At 41.1% G+C, this 18468-nt stretch overlaps 1 long non-coding RNA gene across 1 annotated transcript; it reads left to right on the top strand.

Moving 5' to 3' along the window:
* The first annotated feature begins 1713 nt into the window (after positions 1-1713).
* LOC311121559 lies at positions 1714-2505 on the top strand. Its single transcript, XR_014612300.1, has 3 exons — positions 1714-1852; positions 2181-2284; positions 2471-2505. It is a non-coding gene; the product is annotated as an uncharacterized lncRNA (long non-coding RNA).
* The last annotated feature ends 15963 nt before the right edge of the window (positions 2506-18468 follow it).

The raw sequence follows: 18468 nt of genomic DNA, 5'->3' as shown, positions 1-18468 counted from the left end.
CCTTTGACAGCTCTTTGGTCTTGGCCATAGTGGAGTTTGGAGTGTGACTGTTTGAGGTTGTGGACAGGTGTCTTTTATACTGATAACAAGTTCAAACAGGTGCCATTAATACAGGTAACGAGTGGAGGACAGAGGAGCCTCTTAAAGAAGAAGTTACAGGTCTGTGAGAGCCAGAAATCTTGCTTGTTTGTAGGTGACCAAATACTTATTTTCCACCATAATTTGCAAATAAATTCATAAAAAATCCTACAATGTGATTTTCTGGATATTTTTTCCTCAATTTGTCTGTCATAGTTGACGTGTACCTATGATGAAAATTACAGGCCTCTCTCATCTTTTTATGTGGGAGAACTTGCAAAATTGGTGGCTGACTAAATACTTTTTTCCCCCACTGTATATGTTACAACATGTTGCTTCTCTTGTATTGTCAACATCAATTCCAAATTGTTTGGCTGTCAGCAGATACATGGTTATCAATACTACTAATATATATGAAGGGTGGATATTTTGATCGAGGTATTTCACATGGCCTTGATACATGTCCTGCCTGGTACTCATGGCTTGTATTGTCACGCTACTTGCAGCAAAACTGTTGAGTCTTATTATTTTGCAGATCTTCAAGCAGTGGAGATGAGGATAATGGTGAAACTGGAGATGATCCGTACAGAGTTCAGCACTGCTCTGAACCAAGTTATGGAGGCCATAGAGGATAATGGTGAAACTGGAGATGATCCGTACAGAGTTCAGGACTGCTCTGAACCAAGTTATGGAGGCCATAGAGGATAATGGGGGAACTGGAGATGATCCGTACAGAGTTCAGGACTGCTCTGAACCAAGTTATGGAGGCCATAGAGGATAATGGGGGAACTGGAGATGATCCGTACAGAGTTCAGGACTGCTCTGAACCAAGTAATGGAGGCCATAGAGGATAATGGGGGAACTGGAGATGATCCGTACAGAGTTCAGGACTGCTCTGAACCAAGTTATGGAGGCCATAGAGGATAACGGTGAAACTGGAGATGATCCGTACAGAGTTCAGGACTGCTCTGAACCAAGTTATGGAGGCCATAGAGGATAACGGTGAAACTGGAGATGATCCGTACAGAGTTCAGGACTGCTCTGAACCAAGTTATGGAGGCCATAGAGGCCCGGCAGCCAAAGGAGTCAGAGTCCTTGGGGCAACTTGAAATGCTGCAAAACCCTGCAGAAACAAATGAGGAACTAAAGGATATCTGTGAAACACTTAAAGACTCCCACTATCGAAGGGAAATGGTAGGGATGGCCATTTAAAATGTATCTGTTTGTAAAAAATGGGAAATCTATATCAAGTATTTTGAAAGCAATTGACAAAAATAAGTTAGCTGTTTATCAAGAGCCCCTTGAATGCGTCCAGATTTGAGAGAAAATTGCAACCTGCAATATTATTGAATCCAAATATCTTAATGTCAACGAAATGCAGTTGTCATATATGCCATATGCCTATTTAGTGTTTGGATTGATTTCCCAATTAACACTTAACTTATCTTAAGAAGAAACGATCAGCCCTCTGCCTGTTTATACAAGTTTTAGCCCATGATTACATGATACACTACAAAAATGATTTCTCATTACTATCAATCAGAACTGTATGGCCAGCTGTTTTAGCTGAGGAACACACAAATGAGTGGGATTTTTTATTTTATTTTTAATCAGATTCGATACCTGACCCTCTGCTGTGGCCTGGACCTGGGCTCAGGAATCAGACGAATGATGAGAAAAATTAGAACAGAGGAGCTGTGGACAGGCTACTCCTTGAAGGGCAGGAAGGGGAAGAGGGCCTTTAATGAGCTATCAATCTATGATGCTGTCACAAGTAAGTAAATGCACAAGTTTAGATCCTTATTTATTATTATTTAGTAGATAGTATTATTGGTCAAGTGATGGTAAGTCAAATGTGTTTTTATTAACATTTCAAATGAATTAAATCAGTAACAAGGCAGTTACAAATTAATGTGAAATCCTACCACCTGTTAAGATCGGAGAGAGAGGACAAAGGAAAGGTGAAGGAGAGAGGTCTCATGGCCAAAACTGCCTATTGGGGACGAGAGGGACAATACCCAATCTCTGTCTCAGCCAGCATAGGTGGAAAAGTAATGATATGACATGGAATGTACCATTTACAATTATTTTTCACAACATAGGAGCGTCCCTGAAAGCACACCCCAAGGCTACCTACCAAGAGGTAGATGACAAAATAGCAGACGCTCTCAAACATGCACCAGCTCGGCTCAAGAGTAAGAGAAAGGTATGATTAAAATTAACACTTTATGATTGTTTAGATTTTTTTTACTTCACTTTAATCCAGTCGGTCAATTTAACTAAATTATTGTGCTAGTAAAAAAGGAATGTAGTAGGGAGTCGACGTTAAACCGGCATTTTGATCATTTGTTTAAGAAAAATAATGACCAGTTTGTGTTATTTTGACTTCCAGGAGCGGGTCGAGGAAGAGACCGTGGATGAGGATGGAGCAGCAGCACCTGAATAAACATAACATAGTTATTCACTTTTAGCTTTAAGCAGTTTTACAGTTCTTGATTGGAGTGCAGTGTTCATGTTTTTACTGACTTGTTATTTTGAGCTTATTGCTGTGATTTTGTTTACGAATCTATTGTGATACAGTTTATGTAAAAAAATAACTTATTTTCAGGCATTTTGCATATTTCGTCAGTGGACACCTACCGACAGGATACTGTGTATATGTTCAGGGTAGATTAAATGACGTGTCTTAAGGGTCCTCCCGAGTGGCACAGTGGTCTAAGACACAGCTGCGTTGCTACAGATGCTGGTTCGATACCTGTCTGTGTCGCAGCCAGCCACGACCGGGAGACCCATGAGGTGATGCACAATTGGCCCAGTGTCGTCCGGGTTAGGGGAGGGTTTGGCCAGCCGGAATGTCCTTGTCCCCATCACACTGTTACGTGCCTTATTGGTACTATAGGTACCCACTGACGAAAGTTACGTTACCAGAAACTGCATTTTATGGGGCTCTCAACATACTTTCTGACGTTTAGCAATGTTATGAGGTTGACTTAAAAATACAAATATTTAACGGTTTAAAAGGTATGATTAAATCCCCCACATTTCTACGTCCTGAAAAGACTTGGGACATAAGTTTTGTCAGCGGACACCACAGCTACGTAGAAGGAACGTTTCACAATAACGTTATCATGACTTATGTAGGGACTAAAATAACTTTGGTCACGTCCTGTAACTTAATTTTGTTAGCTGGGAAAGCTCACTCTAGAAACGTATTCCAGTTTCTGCCTGCCAGCTGGAATGGAAACCTTTACCAGTGGGTGTGCGTGTGGAAACTACCTGCTCCTCCCCTCTGAAGCATAGGTTACTGTATCCTACTGACAACGTTACAAGCATGATTCAGAAATTAGGGAGATATGTTTAATTTGAGAAGAATGCATGAACTTTTTCAATGCTAGTTAAGGATACTATAGTCAGCACGTTTCACATTGGATTTATTAACGACAAAAAGGTAAGGAAAGAGAGCTGGAGATCATAACGAAAGGCCTCACCTACATCAAAGCAGATGCTTCTTTTTTGCTTCAGCTCCTTCACTGTTATTCCAAGAGCTTCCTCCGCCATGTTGAGATGTCAGTCAATACTCCTCTCTGCAACGACAGCTTTCCTGACTTCAGGCCGTTAATCATTTTGTCTTCACTGCCAAGCCCGGTTATCAACTGTCAAGTTGTGTATGGTTCACACTGCAGCTTTTTCACCAAACATTTCACCACCTGCTATCACAAAGGTGCACCAGTATATATGTTCCCCGGGGAAACAAGCTAATGATGGGTTCCACAATGCATACACTTTTTCGCCCCCTGCTTGTGTTTTATCTTTGAAATAAGTCGAAAATGTGAATGCCTTGAATATGAATACCTGTCTTTTGACGCAACACCTCCCACTTGATCTCCTGGTTCTTGAACCCAAGGAGGTCACATCGGCTTTATCTTCGATGGCTTTACTTCTGCTCTTCTACAGGTAATAACATAACCTGACGTCCCTGTGAAGAATTGTAGCAGGGATTTTGATTGAACGTTTCTTTGTTTTGTCTCCATGAACATGCTTCAAAGTTGAGATGGGATAACTTGGGAAGGTTCGAATATTTGCATCTCTCACAATGCCAGCGTTGACATTGATGACCCTACCAAGCTTATACTGACTCCTCAAAGCGTTCTAGTCTGCAAGCCAGACGACGTCTCCAACGGCTACGTTTCGCTGCTTTGTGTGCCACTTACTCCTCACAAACAGGTTAGGTCCAGCCAACTGACTCCACTTCCTCCAGAACCAGTTAATTTCCGCTTGAATGACTCTTAACCGTTTGTAGGAGTAGTCTTCAAACTCAAAGCTTCCTAAGTCTCCCCTAGGTCCTGTCCTTCCAAGCAGAAGAAAATTGAGTTGTCCCTTGCGTCCTTCAGTCCTGAAAGAGGCCTTTCTCAAGTTTGGGCAAAGAGCTGCAGTGTGAACCATACACAACTTGACAACCACCTACTGCTTCAAGCTCACCATCTGACTCTTCCTCAACGTGTTTTGGCAGTCTTGGAGGAGTACCACCTACTGCCTCCTGAAAAGTATAGAACACTTTAGTTTCCGGTTCATTTTGACGTTCTTTTTCGGTTGAACCGGTTCCAACCCTAGATTACAACACATGAAGAAAACTGCTGGACATTACATTCAGGCAGCTTCAAAATTGTAGTGCAACCGTCAACTTCTCTCTCTAATGCATCCGCACTGTCTGCAGTGAAGTATGTTGATGTAAACGAACTCAGAAAATCTCAAATAAATGGATTATTAAGTAAATTATCTTGATGAAATGATGTACATTCAATCACGCAGACAAACCCAAAGTGTCTAGTTAGCTATGTGACTTGTAAAATTGTTTTTATCACGTTCTTCACTCACTCGGTTTGACACAAAAATAACACGTAGCTAAAACCTTTACCAAACTTGATAATACCTTGACGTATTTGTGAACTAGCATGTTATGAAATGTTCTTTCTACATTAGAAAGTTGAAACGTGCTATTACATAACTGTAGTAATACATTTGAAACGGACACAACAGCTATTGTCTTGACAGCACAGTTTTAGCTCTTTTTTCTTTATCTGAAGAATGGTGCCCGCCTGACCACTTATGTGGATGAAGGTCATGCTTAGGCTAATAAACTATAGAGGGAAAAAAATTGCTACAGTTTACACTTTTTGAGTTATTTAATTAAATGTTTTTTTTTTAGAAAAGGTGCGTTTTTTAAAGTCCTGGGGTAAGTGCCCCCCATCAGAATTGTTCATTTAAATAAATGTAGCCTATTTATTCATTACTACATTTAGCTAACATTATATAGTTAATCCAGAGATCCTTACCTTTGCCTCGATTCGGCAGTCTCCTCCAGATCATCATGGCATTTGTAGTTCTTTAGGATAGCCACATTAGCAGCTAATTACCATTTCATTTTTGGGGGGTAAATGCAGGTGAATATATTTATCAAAGTCACCTTGTCCTAGAGAGATTTACACTGTTATCAAAACGTTACGCCAGGGTAAGCCTATCTTCCACCCTATGTAAAGCTGGGATATATAAGATACCCCGTTTAAATAAATAAAACTCTAACATGTGAAGTTTTGTCACACAACACAATGCCCAGTGGTGTAAAGTACTGAAGTAAAAATAATTTAAAGTACTACTTAAGTCGTTTTTTGGGGTATCTGTACTTTACTATTTATATTTTGGACAACTTTTACTTCACTACATTCCGAAAGAAAAATATTACATTTTAGTCATTTACAGTTAGTGATTGCATACATTTTCATACTATCGCCCGTGGGAAACGAACCCACAACCCTGGCGTTGCAAACGCTATGCTCTACCAACTGAGCTACACAGGACATACATCCCTGGTCATCCCTACTGCCTCTGATCTGGCGGACTCACTAAACACGTTTAATTTGTAAATGATATCTGAGTGTTGGAGTGTGCCCCTGGCTATCCATTAATAGAAAATAAAATAAAAAATGGTGTCATCTGGTTTACTTAATATAAGGAATTTGAAATTATTCATACGTTTACTTTTACTTTTGATAGTGAAGTATATTTAAAACCAAATACTTATAGACTTTTACTCAAGTAGTATTTTACTGGGTGACTTTCAGTTTTACTTGAGTCATTTTCTATTAAGGTATCTTTACTTTTACTCAAGTATGACAATTGGGTGCTTTTTCTACCACTGACAATGCAACAGATGTCTCAAGTTTTGAGGGAGTATGCAACTGGCATGCTGACTGCAGGAATGTCCACCAGAGCTGTTGCCAGATAATTTAATGGTAATTTCTATACCATATGCCGCCTCCAACTTTGTTTTAGTAAAATTGGCAGTATGCCCAACCACCCTCACAACTGCAGACCATGTGTATGGTGGTGTTCTTCCGAGTGGCGCAGTGGTCTAAGGCTTTATATATATTTAATGTATGCACTAACTGTAAGTCGCTCTGGATAAGAGTGTCTGCTAAATGACTTAAATGTAAAAATGTGTGTGGGTGAGTGGTTTGCTGATGTCAATGTCATGAACAGAGTACCCCATGTCAGGGTTATGGTATGGGCAGGCATAAGCTACGGAGAAGGAACACAATTGCATTTTATCAATGGCAAATGTAATGCACAGAGATACCATGACAAGGTCCTTCCGACGTCATGTTTCAGCATGATAATGCATGGCCCAATGTCGCAAGGATCTGTACACAATTCCAGGAAGCTGAAAATGTCCCAGTTCTTCCATGTCCTGCATACTCACCAGACATGTCACCCATTGAGCATGTTTGGGAGGGCTGGATCGACGTGTACCACAGCTTGTTCCAGTTCCCACCAATATACAGCAACTTCGCACAGCCACTGAAGAGGAATGGGACAACATTCCACAGGCCACAATCTACAGATTGATCAACTCTATGCAAAGTAGAAGTGTCCTGGAGGAGGAGGAGGCAGCGGCAGATATTATCCGTTTTCATGTAATGGGGTAGGGCCCAGTGATACCAACTTAGCAATTTTGTTGCCAGATTTAGCAACTTTTCAGACTACCCTGGCAACTTTTTTTTTCAAAAACAGCACCTAGCAACAAATGTAGCTACTTAAAAAAACTTATTTGGAACTTTTAGCAACTTTTGAAAAGTGACTCAAACACTAAAATGCACACATTTTCCCTCTAAATGACACTAAAACGATTTTATCTGTCACACACTCAGTCACAACACACATGGCTGGCTGCAAAAGTGCATTGTGAGTGACTTCAGCAGCAGGCACTCAGCTTGTGCACAGGCAGCAGCAGGCCAGCCAAGCAGCACAACAACCTGGAGAGAGATGCCTAGCACACACATCATTATTTGAGTTAAGTTTCTTGTTCAATAAGATAGCATATATATTACATTTTAGTCATTTAGCAGACACTCTCGACTTGCAAGTCATTAGTGAATACAATTTTATTTTTTTATTTTTTTATACTGCCCCCCCCTGGGAATCAAACCCATCAACTGAGCTACATCCCTGCCGGCCATTCCCTCCCCTACCCTGGACGACGCTGGGCCAATTGTGCGCCGCCCATGAGTCTCCCGGTCACTGCCGGCTGCGACAGAGCCTGGATTCGAACCAGGATCTCTAGTGGCACAGTTAGCACTGCGATGCAGTGCCTTAGACCACTGCGCCACTCAGGAGGGTTATTAGCTTGTACCTATAATTGTTCATCAGTTAGGTAGCATGTTTACTAACTACCAATACACTACTAGTTAATAAGAAAATAAATCAAATGTAATTGTTCAATAATTCAATGTGTAACTAAAAATATCTGATCATATAAAATGTTATGTGTTTATGTTACTTTTGCAAATACAAATTTGTGATAATAAACAAACAATAAACAAATCTAAACTAACTAATGTCAAATCATATTTGTCGCCGAGATGGCCAGTCAATTTGATTAAGGTTATTGTTTATTCTACGTAATGTTGCAGTTTTACGTTATTACGTAATGACTGGTAGGGCCGTCCCAGGGATCCCGGAATGCACGGACTGTTGCACTGTGGGGGTCGGGGAACAGGAAGTGCCACGTCCTTCAGAATAAAAAAAAACGCCAGAACTGTGCAGTCAAGAGGATAACCTTTTGTGTCCGTTTCTATTTATTACTAGAGGTATGTAATACCACGTTTAAACTTTCTAATGTCGAAAGAACATGTCATACCATGTTAGGTATCACATCCGTTAAGGTTTTATCACGTTTGGTAAAGGTTTGATGTGTTATTTTTGTGTCAAACCGATTGAGTGAAAGAACGTGGTAAAAACTATTTTACAAGTCACATAGCTAGATACTTTGGGTTTGTCTGAGTGAATGTACATAATTTTCTCATGTTAGTTCAATAAATAATCAATTTATTTTAGATTTCTGAGTTCGTTTAGCATATTATTGTTTTTGTGTTAAATTCATGAGTTGGTAAAATGGCGGCTACTCTCCGTCAGCCGTCAACGGGACTTCAGTGAGGACAGTGCTGGTGCATCAGATAGAGACAATTTCACGGTCGGACTACTGTTTTGAAGATGAATGTAATGATTATCAGTTTTCTACATGTGTACTAATTTTCAGACATATTCTGTTGTTATCAATAAATGTTGCTATGGTGTGAACAGGAAATACAATTGGTTTTTGATTGAAGTAATACAGTGAAGACAAGGTTATTAAGGAAATTAGACACTTAACTTAAATTAACACCCAAAATGAGTATTAGCACCTATTTCAGTCCAAGTCAAGCACTGAATTAGATAATTGAACAAGAAAAAAGTGAAAATATTTTTAGAGAATAAAGAAAGTGCCAGAACTGTCAAGACAATAACTTTTGTGTCTGTTTCTCTTTATTACTACTGGCAGATTCAGATAAGTCTGAGGCCGGTAACATCAACAGTGAGGACAAAACCCAGCCTGCCTCACTCCTTCCACACTGAGTCCAAACCTACAGTCACTCGGTCCTGATTGTGACAGTTGAGCCCAGTTTACTGCAGGATCCAGAGATGGCATCAGTGAAGCTGGAAGACTGCAGTCAAACATTGGAGCTGAATGTCAACATTAAAGATGAAGAAGAGGAGGAGAAGAATGGGAAATCTGTTTGTCACGGTAAGAGTAGGTTCTAGATAACTAAGTTTGTTTGACATGATTTGGAAAGGCACACACACACCAGTGCATTCGGAAAGTATTCAGACCCCTGGACTTTTTCGACATTTTGTTACGTTTCAGCCTTATTGTAAAATTGATTAAATTGTTTTTTTCCCTCATCAATCTACACACAATACCCCATAATGACAAAGCAAAAACTGGGTTTTATCAGTTGTTGCAAAAACAACAACAACTGAACAATTACATTTACATAAGTATTCAGACCCTTTACTCAGTACTTTGTTTAAGCACCTTTGGCAGTGATTACAGCCAAAGTCTTAATGTGTATGACACTACAAGCTTGGCACACCTGTATTTGGGGAGTTTCTCCCATTCCTCTCAGCAGATCCTCTCAAGCTCAGTCAGGTTGGATGGGGCGCGTCGCTGCACAGCTATTTTCAGGTCTCCAGACATGTTCGATTGGGTTTAAGTCCCGGCTCTGGCTGGGCCACTCAAGGACATTCAGAAACTTGTCCCGATGCCACTCCTGCGTTGTCTTGGCTGTGTGCTTAGGGTCGTTGTCCTGTTGGAAGGTGAACCTTCGCCCCGGTCTTGAGGTCCTGAGAGCACTGGAGCAGGTTATCATCAAGGATCTCTCTGTACTTTGCTCCAATCATCTTTCCCTCGATCCTGACTAGGCTCCCAGTCCCTGCCGCTGAACAACATCACCGCAGCATGATGCTTCCACTGCCATGCTACACCATAAGGATGGTGCCAGGTTTCCTCCAGACGTGATGCTTGTCATTCAGGCCAAGAAGTTCAATCTTGGTTTCATCAGACCAAATAATCTTGTTTCTCATGGTCCGAGTCCTTTAGGTGCCTTTTGGCAAACTCTTAGCGGGCTGTCATGTGCTTTTTGCTGAGGAGTGGCTTCCGTCTGGCCACTCTACCATAAAGGCCTGATTGGTGGAGTGCTGAAGAGATGGTTGTCCTTCTGGAAGGTTCTCACATTTCCATAGAGGAACTCTGGAGCTCTGTCAGAGTGACCATCATGTTCTTGGTCACCTATATAGACAGTTGTGTGACTTTCCAAATCATCTCCAATCAATTGAATTTACCACAGTTGGACTCCAATTAAGTGTTAGAAACATCTCAAGAATGATCAATGGAAACAGGATCCACCTGAGAAAAATGTCGAGGTTCATAGTCTCATAGCAAAGGGTGTGAATACTTATGTAAACAAGGTATTTCTGCTGTTTTATTTTTAATACATTTTCAAAAATGTCTAAGAACCTGTTTTCACTTTGTCATTATGAGGTATTGTGTGTAGATTGATGAGGATTTTTTTTATTTAATCCATTTCAGAATAAGGCTGTAACGAATCAAATTATGGAAAAAGTAAAGGGGTCTGAGTACTTTCCTAATGCACTGTACATATCCAAAAGTGGACCTAGAAGTTTGTCCTTAAATATCTATTGGGAGCCCATCTGGACCTTCCGCTTTACCTCCCTTCATATCGAAAATAGCATCAGATATTTCAACACCATCCAATTCCTTTTCCAGATCCAATTTAGTGTCTTCTGAAGTAGAGGGAAAATCAAGACCTGACTAGTTCAGTTCTCAGGAGATTCAGAGTTGTAAAGTGTGTTGTAGTAGGAAGCAAATGTTTGGTTTATTTCTACAGGATCCATTGATAATTGTCCTTGTAAATTATGAATTGCATTAAAGGCTGAATTTTACTTCTTAATGTGCCAGGCCAGCAATTTACCAGGTTTTTCACCTTGATCATAGGACTGTTTCAGCCTAGTTAAGCTGTTTGCAGCCTTTGAGGTGGGAAGTTCTTCATACTGAGCTTTAAGACCAAATCATTCCTTGTTTACTTCTACTGAGTTATCCAAAAATGCTTCCCTCTCCAATTCTCTCATTTTCTGATTTATTAGATTTGAAACTGGTAAAACGTATAATTTGCCCCCAAATATGTGCTTTGAAAGCCTCCCATCTGGTACTCGCTGACGTTTGGTCAGTGTTCAATGTCAAATAGACATCTATATGCACTCCAACGTAATGTAAGAAGTCTGGGTCCTGTAACCATCTGGGATGCAAACGCCATCTAGAGGATCCTTTTACTAGTTTTGTATCTCTATAGAATAATCACACAAGGGAATGGTCATTCAAAACAATACTATCATATCCACTTCCTGCTACATTGGGAAGCAATGAGCAAGAAACTAAAAAGTAGTCTACATGAGAATATGATTTAAATGTGAACATGAATTCTCCCTTTTACTCAGGTTCTGAGTCCTCCAAGGTTCACATAGATTTAAGTCCTTAATGAAATGCTGTAATTTCTTTCTACTCTGCGAGTGGGAAGTGTCTGAACCAGAGGAGCGATCTAGATGAAGATCAAGAGTGCAATTAAAGTCCCCTGCCATTAGGACCTTACCAGGAATGGAGGCTATCAATAGAAATACATTCTCAAAGAATTTGGGATTATCATCATTAGGACCATCAACATTAACCAGATTAATATGCTCATTCAAAAGAGTTCCCTGTATCTAAATGTATCTACCAACTGTATCAGTTATAATAGTATCCACTTGAAACGGAACAGATTAGTGAATTAAAACCATAACTCCATGAGAATGAGAGGAGAAACAGGATGCTATTACTGGCCCTTGTCATCTCCTGCATACTTTAAGTAGCTCATCCTTCAACAAGTGAGTTTCTTGTAGGAACACAATAGATGAATGAAGTTGTTTTAAGCCTAGTAATAACCTGTTTTAAGCTTGGATAGTTTACAAACTCCACAGACATTCCACAAAGTACATTTAAGTTTTGCATTTGAAGTAATTTAACCAAAGATGTAAACATGGAATAAGCTATAGCATAAAGACATATCTAAAATATGTTTAGTAACCACAAGGACCGCAGGAATATTTTGTAGTGAGGAAAATATGTAAAGATCTGTTGGAAGAAACAAACATAAATCTATCCTAACAACACAGGGTATTTTGCTAGTAGCCTATATAGTAGCCTAAATATCACAACAAAAGGCCTCTCTAGCAAGATGATATGTGAAATATCACATAGTATTTGTTTGAAAAGTAGCAAAGAATAGCTCCACCTAAAACAGTAACGCTAGTTAGTGAAGCCTGAGACTAACGGTAACGTTACAGTATGGACCGTCCAAAATAGTGGTAGATGATCCACAACACAGGGTCTGCTGCTAGTAGCTACCAAGTAACAATATGGCCCATACGTATAGCGTTAACGTAGTATACCATGATACGTTTATAAACCAGAAAAAGTATCAAAGATCAGAAATGAACAGCCTATGTGAGAAAAAGAGATATCATTGAATATGTGCTACGTTACCCAAAGGCCCTTTGCACATGATGTTAGGCTTGTACCTGAGTGTCAATCATTTTATTCCAAGGATATGATCAAAAGGCCTCCGTTCTTAAATGGCAGAAGTGTGGAACCACCAATACTTTTTCAAGAGCTGGCTGCCCGGATAAACTAAGTGATAGGGGGAGAAGGGCCTTGGTCAAGGAGGTGACCAAGAACACGATGATCACTGACAGAGCTCTAGAGTTCCTCTGGCGATGGGAGAACCTTCCAGAAGGACAGCCATCTCTGCAGAACTCCAGCAATCAGGCCTTTATGGTAGAGTGGCTAGACGGAAGCCACTCCTCATGAAAAGGCACATGACTGCCCGCTAGGAGTTTGCCAAAAGACACCTAAAGGACTCTCAGACCATGAGAAACAAGATTCTCTGGTCTGATGAAACCAAAATTGAACTCTTTGGCCTGAATGCCAAGCGTCACGTCTGTAGGAATCCTGGCACCATCCCAACGGCGAAGCATGGTGGTGGCAGCATCATGCTGTGGGGATGTTTTTCAGTGGCAGGGACTGGGAGACTAGTCAGGATCGAGGGAAAGATGAACGGAGCAAAGTACAGAGAGAACTGAAAATAGCTGTGCGGCGACACTACCCATCTTACCTGACAAGCTTGAGAGGATCTGCAGAGAAACTCCCCAAATACAGGTATGCCACGCTTGTAGCGTTATACCCAAGAAGACTTGAGGCTGTAATCACTGCCAAAGGAGCTTCAACAAAGTACTGAGTAAAGTCTGAATACAGTTTTTTATTTATTATTATTATTATTATTATTATTTTTGCAAAAATGGTGTCATAAAATGTAGCGGTCAATCAGGGAAATGGTTCCAATCATTTTTCCTTTTTATTCATTTTAGAAACACTTAGAATAATGGCTGTGTTTCGTGTAGGCTTACCCTGGCGTGACTTTTAGCAATATTCGGCTCTATTTCCTCTCAGATTATAAAACTCTAATTATCATCAAAGTAGACATCATGCAAAACAACAACACTGCAAGCTCCTGCACGTCATCTCTAGCTGTAACCTTTGATAACAGGTATTGTGTCAATTTAAAACTAATTAACTGTGGTGGCAGGTGCAGTGATGACCGCTGAGAAGGAGCTGAGTGTAGAGGGAAGCAGTGGGGTGAGGGAGGTTATCGTCTAGTGTATAAAGAGGGATACGTCCTCCAGTAGCTCAGAGATGAAACCTGGTGAGAGTGAGGATGAATTACCTGCGGTGAGGATCTCCGAGTTCGGGCCTCGTTCCAAGGATGATAAGGATGATTCTGGCCCAGTGGGAGTGAGATTTGTAGAGAGAATGGATACATATGTGGTGTCAGGTTAGGTGGAGAAGAGGTTGGGGACTGTTGAGTTGGTGAAGGTAACTGAGTGGACTCGTGATGATTTATTGTTTCTCCTCTGTCCAGAGGGAGCGGGTGCTGCGGATTACGTGATTAGAGACAGGAATTGTGACTTGAATTGCTCTCCGGAACAGGGTGGCATTGAAAGGAGTGATAACGGGGTTAGGTTTAAGTGTTGAGGATGAGCAGTTGAAATGGAAGATTCCAGGTGTCTGTGACACCCTCTGTTTGGTGAGACGTAGATCCGGTGTAGAGCGTGGGGAAACAGAGAATACATTATCTGTCATGCTGGATTTTGATGCATAGTCTCTGCCAGATACGATCAAGGTAGGAAGTGTCAGTTAACCCGTGAGCGATTTTGTTCCGTAAATACTACAGTGTTTTAGGGGTGAAGTTTATGGGCCTGTTGCAGCAGTGTGTAGGCGTGAGATGCCTAGATGTGACAAGTGTGCAGGAGGTCATGAGATGAAGAAATGTGTGGTATCGGTGGAGAAAATTCTGTGTGTTAGTTGTGGGGGTGCTAACGGGCTGGAGATCTGAGGTGTCAGGTGAGAGAAAGGCAGATTGTGGTCCTCTATAGCTCAACTGTAGCTCAATTGGTAGAGCATGGCACTTGTAGTGGGTTCGATCCCCGGGACCACCCATACATAAAAATGTATGCGCACATGACTGTAAATTGCTTTGGATAAAAGCGTCTGCTAAATGGCTTATTATTATTATTATTATTATTATTATTATTATTATTATTAGATTGAGGTTGCCAGGGTTACAGTAGTACAGAAAGTGTTGTAGCAGAAGCAGTGAAGGGAGTGGTAGAGGAAGATGGGTACAGGGTGAGGGATCTTGAGAGGATTCCTGTGAGTAGGCAGAGACCAAGAGAGAGTGATGGGAAGAATATGTGCTTCAGTAAGGTGGGCTTTTTAGCATTTATAGTAATGGTTTTCAATTGTACTGCAGAAATTGATCAAAAAGTCCCAGAAAATAGAGGCTGTGGTGGTAGCGGCAGAGAAGTACTTGGGATTGCGAGGATTTACTGCAGAACAGCTGCAGGGGGTGTTGAGTGGTAGTGGTTTGGCGTAGAACTAGATGGTGTTAAATAGTGGAATGGGGTGGTGGGTTTTTGTCGTGGAAAATCGTAACAAAGGGACTCAAAGTCAAACTTACATGAATCGATATTTTTTAGCAGCAAGCTGGAGAGTTTCCAACAAATTTAAAAGCACCATTGTACACGTCAGTCGGGAGCTCTGCCGGGGCAGTCCCTTTAGTTGTCCTATATACTGCTTACACAGACAAGTTATATTTGCATGATTTTAGCTTTATTAATAATTAATTAATCGTTAACAGCGTACTGCCAATTGGTTTGAGGAGGTCAGTCATCTGCACAAAACAAGAACATTTACCCTCACATTATTTAGAGCAGGCTAATACTGCAATTTTGTATTAATTACCGTATCAATGAATTTAATGTATATAGGCTGTGAATGGCCTCACACACCAGTACAATAGGTGGCGGTGTATGCACCTAAAAGTTGAATGCGCTCTGCCAACCAAATCCCGAAGAAGAAGGATGCAAATGCACGTCACTTGACCCGTATGGAGAATGTGAAAAAGGAGCAAAGTTCATCTTTATTATTGATGTTTGATGAAGAGTATCTACCACCCTATGTAAAGCTGGGATATATAATATACCCCATAAGAGAGTTTGTGTAAAACCTGATGCAATGCAAGAAATGTAAAAAGTTTGGCCACATGTCAAGTGTTTGCAGACGGAAGGAATATGTTATTGAAGAGCATGTGAATGTAAAATGTTGTAACTATGGTGGGGGTCATATTCCTGAATTCCCAGAGTGCCCTGTTAGGGTGAAAGAGGTTGCGGTGTCAAGGATCTGGGCTGTACAGCAAATATCCTATGTGGAGGCGGTGAAGAGAGTTATAGTAGCAAGAGGCCACAGTTCTGAAGAAGATATTTGCAACCAGTTGCAAATGTTGTACGTCAATCAAGTGATCTGGATACACTTATTTTGAAGGTGGATTTTTTTAGTGTTTATAGCCACAGTTATTAATTTTACTGCACAATAAGTCCAAGAAGCTGGACATCATTATATCTGTAGCTGAGAAGTTTTTGGGCCTCCAAGACTTCACGGCAGAAGCCCTGCAAGGTCTACTGTAGCCAGAAAATGTTCCACCCTCACAGGATCCTTCTGAGCCTGTGTAGGGACCTGATTAGAACAGAAAAGCAGGCTGATTTAATTTAAATGTTGTTATTGATAGTTTGTATGATTTTATAGAAATACTGTATACACTGAACAGCCATATAAACACAACATGTCAAGTGTTGGTCCCATGTTTCATGAGGTGAAATAAAAGATCCCAGAAATTTTCCAGACACAAACTTATTTCTAAAATGTTGTGCACAAATTTGTTTACATCCCTGTTAGTGAGCATTTCTCATTTGCCAACATAATCCATCCACCTGACAGGTGTGGCATATCATGAAGCTGATGAAATAGCATGATCATCATTACACAGGTGCACCTTGTGCCGGGGACAAGAGTAGCTGAGGAGGTGCTTGGCAGCATCTAATGGGGATCCCTAACAAATACAAAAATGCCACTCTAAAATATGCAGTTTTTTCACACAACACAATGCCACAGATGTCTCAAGTTTTGAGGGAGCATGCAATTGGCATGCTGACTGCAGGAATGTCCACCAGAGCTGTTGCCAGAGAATGTTAGGTTATTTTCTCTACCATTAGCTGCCTCCAATGTTGTTTTAGGGAATTGTGCAGTATGCCCAACCAGCCTCACAACTGCTGACCACCGTGTATGGCTTTGTGTGTGCGTGCGGTTTGCTGATGTCAATGTTGTGAACAGAGTGCCCCATTGTGGTTTCGGGGTTATGGTATGGGATGCCATAAGCTACAGACAACTAACACAATTGCATTTTATCGATGACAGTTTGAATGTACAGAGATGCCATGACAAGATCCTGAGGCCATTCATCCACCTCCATCACCTCGTGTTTCAGCATGATAATGCACGGCCCCATGTCTCAAGGATCTGTACACAATTGAACATGCTGAAAATGTCCCAATTCTTCCATGGCCTGCATACTCACCAGACATGTCACCCTTTGAGCATGTTTGGGATGGTCTGGATCAATGTGTACCACAGCTTGTTCCAGTTCCTGCCAATATCCAGGAATTTCCTAGAAGCCTAGAGTCCGGGAAAAATGTGTTATTTTATAAAATGGATTTTATGCAATTCTATATCATTTTAGATGACTGGAGACTTTCACATAATCTTTTTTAATACCTCACAAATGACCAAAATGAAAGGCTACTTTCACACTGAGAATCTGAGATCAATAACCACGACCTTATCTTGAATCCATCAATAGCTTAGGCCCCTACAGTGAGGAAAAAAGTATTTGATCCCCTGCTGATTTTGTATGTTTGCCCACTGACAAAGACATGATCAGTCAATTTTAATGGTAGGTTTATTTGAACAGTGAGAGACAGAATAACAACATAGAAATCCAGAAAAACGCATGTCAAAAATGTTATAAATTGATTTGCATTTTAATGGGGGAAATAAGTATTTGACCCCCTCTCAATCAGAAAGATTTCTGGCTCCCAGGTGTCTTTTATACAGGTAACGAGTTGAGATTAGGAGCACACTCTTAAAGGGAGTGCTCCTAATCTCAGCTTGTTACCTGTATAAAATACACCTGTCCACAGAAGCAATCAATCAATCAGATTCCAAACTCTCCACCATGGCCAAGACCAACAAGCTCTCCAAGGATGTCAGGGACAAGATTGTAGACCTACACAAGGCTGGAATGGGCTACAAGACCATCGGCAAGCAGCTTGTTGAGAAGTTGACAACAGTTGGTGCGATTATTCGCAACTGGAAGAAACACAAAATAACTTTCAATCTCCCTTGGCCTGGGGCTCCATGCCAGATCTCACCTCGTGGAGTTGCAATGATCATGAGAATGGTGAGGAATCAGCCCAGAACTACACAGGAGGATCTTGTCAATGATCTCAAGGCAGCTGGGACCATAGTCACCAAGAAAACAATTGGTAACACACTACGCCGTGAAGGACTGAAAACCTCTAGCGCCCGCAAGGTCTCCCTGCTCAAGAAAGCACATATACAGGGCTGTCTGATGTTTGCCAATGAACATCTGAATGATTCAGAGGAGAACTGGGTGAAAGTGTTGTGGTCAGATGAGACCAAAATGGAGCTCTTTGGCATCAACTCAACTCGCTGTGTTTGGAGGAGGAGGAATGCTGCCTATGACCCCAAGAACACCATCCCCACCGTCAAACATGGAGGTGGAAACATTATGCTTTGGGGGTGTTTTTCTGCTAAGGGGACAGGCCAACTTCACCGCATCAAAGGGACGATGGACGGGGCCATGTACCGTCAATTCTTGGGTGAGAACCTCCTTCCCTCAGCCAGGGCATTGAAAATGGGTTGTGGATGGGTATTCCAGCATGACAGTGACCCAAAACACACGGCCAAAGCAACAAAGGAGTGGCTCAAGA

Source organism: Coregonus lavaretus (assembly GCF_964263955.1).
Source record: "Coregonus lavaretus genome assembly, contig: HAP1_SCAFFOLD_90, whole genome shotgun sequence".
NCBI lineage: Eukaryota > Metazoa > Chordata > Actinopteri > Salmoniformes > Salmonidae > Coregonus > Coregonus lavaretus.
This window is presented reverse-complemented; position numbering and strand designations above follow the sequence as displayed.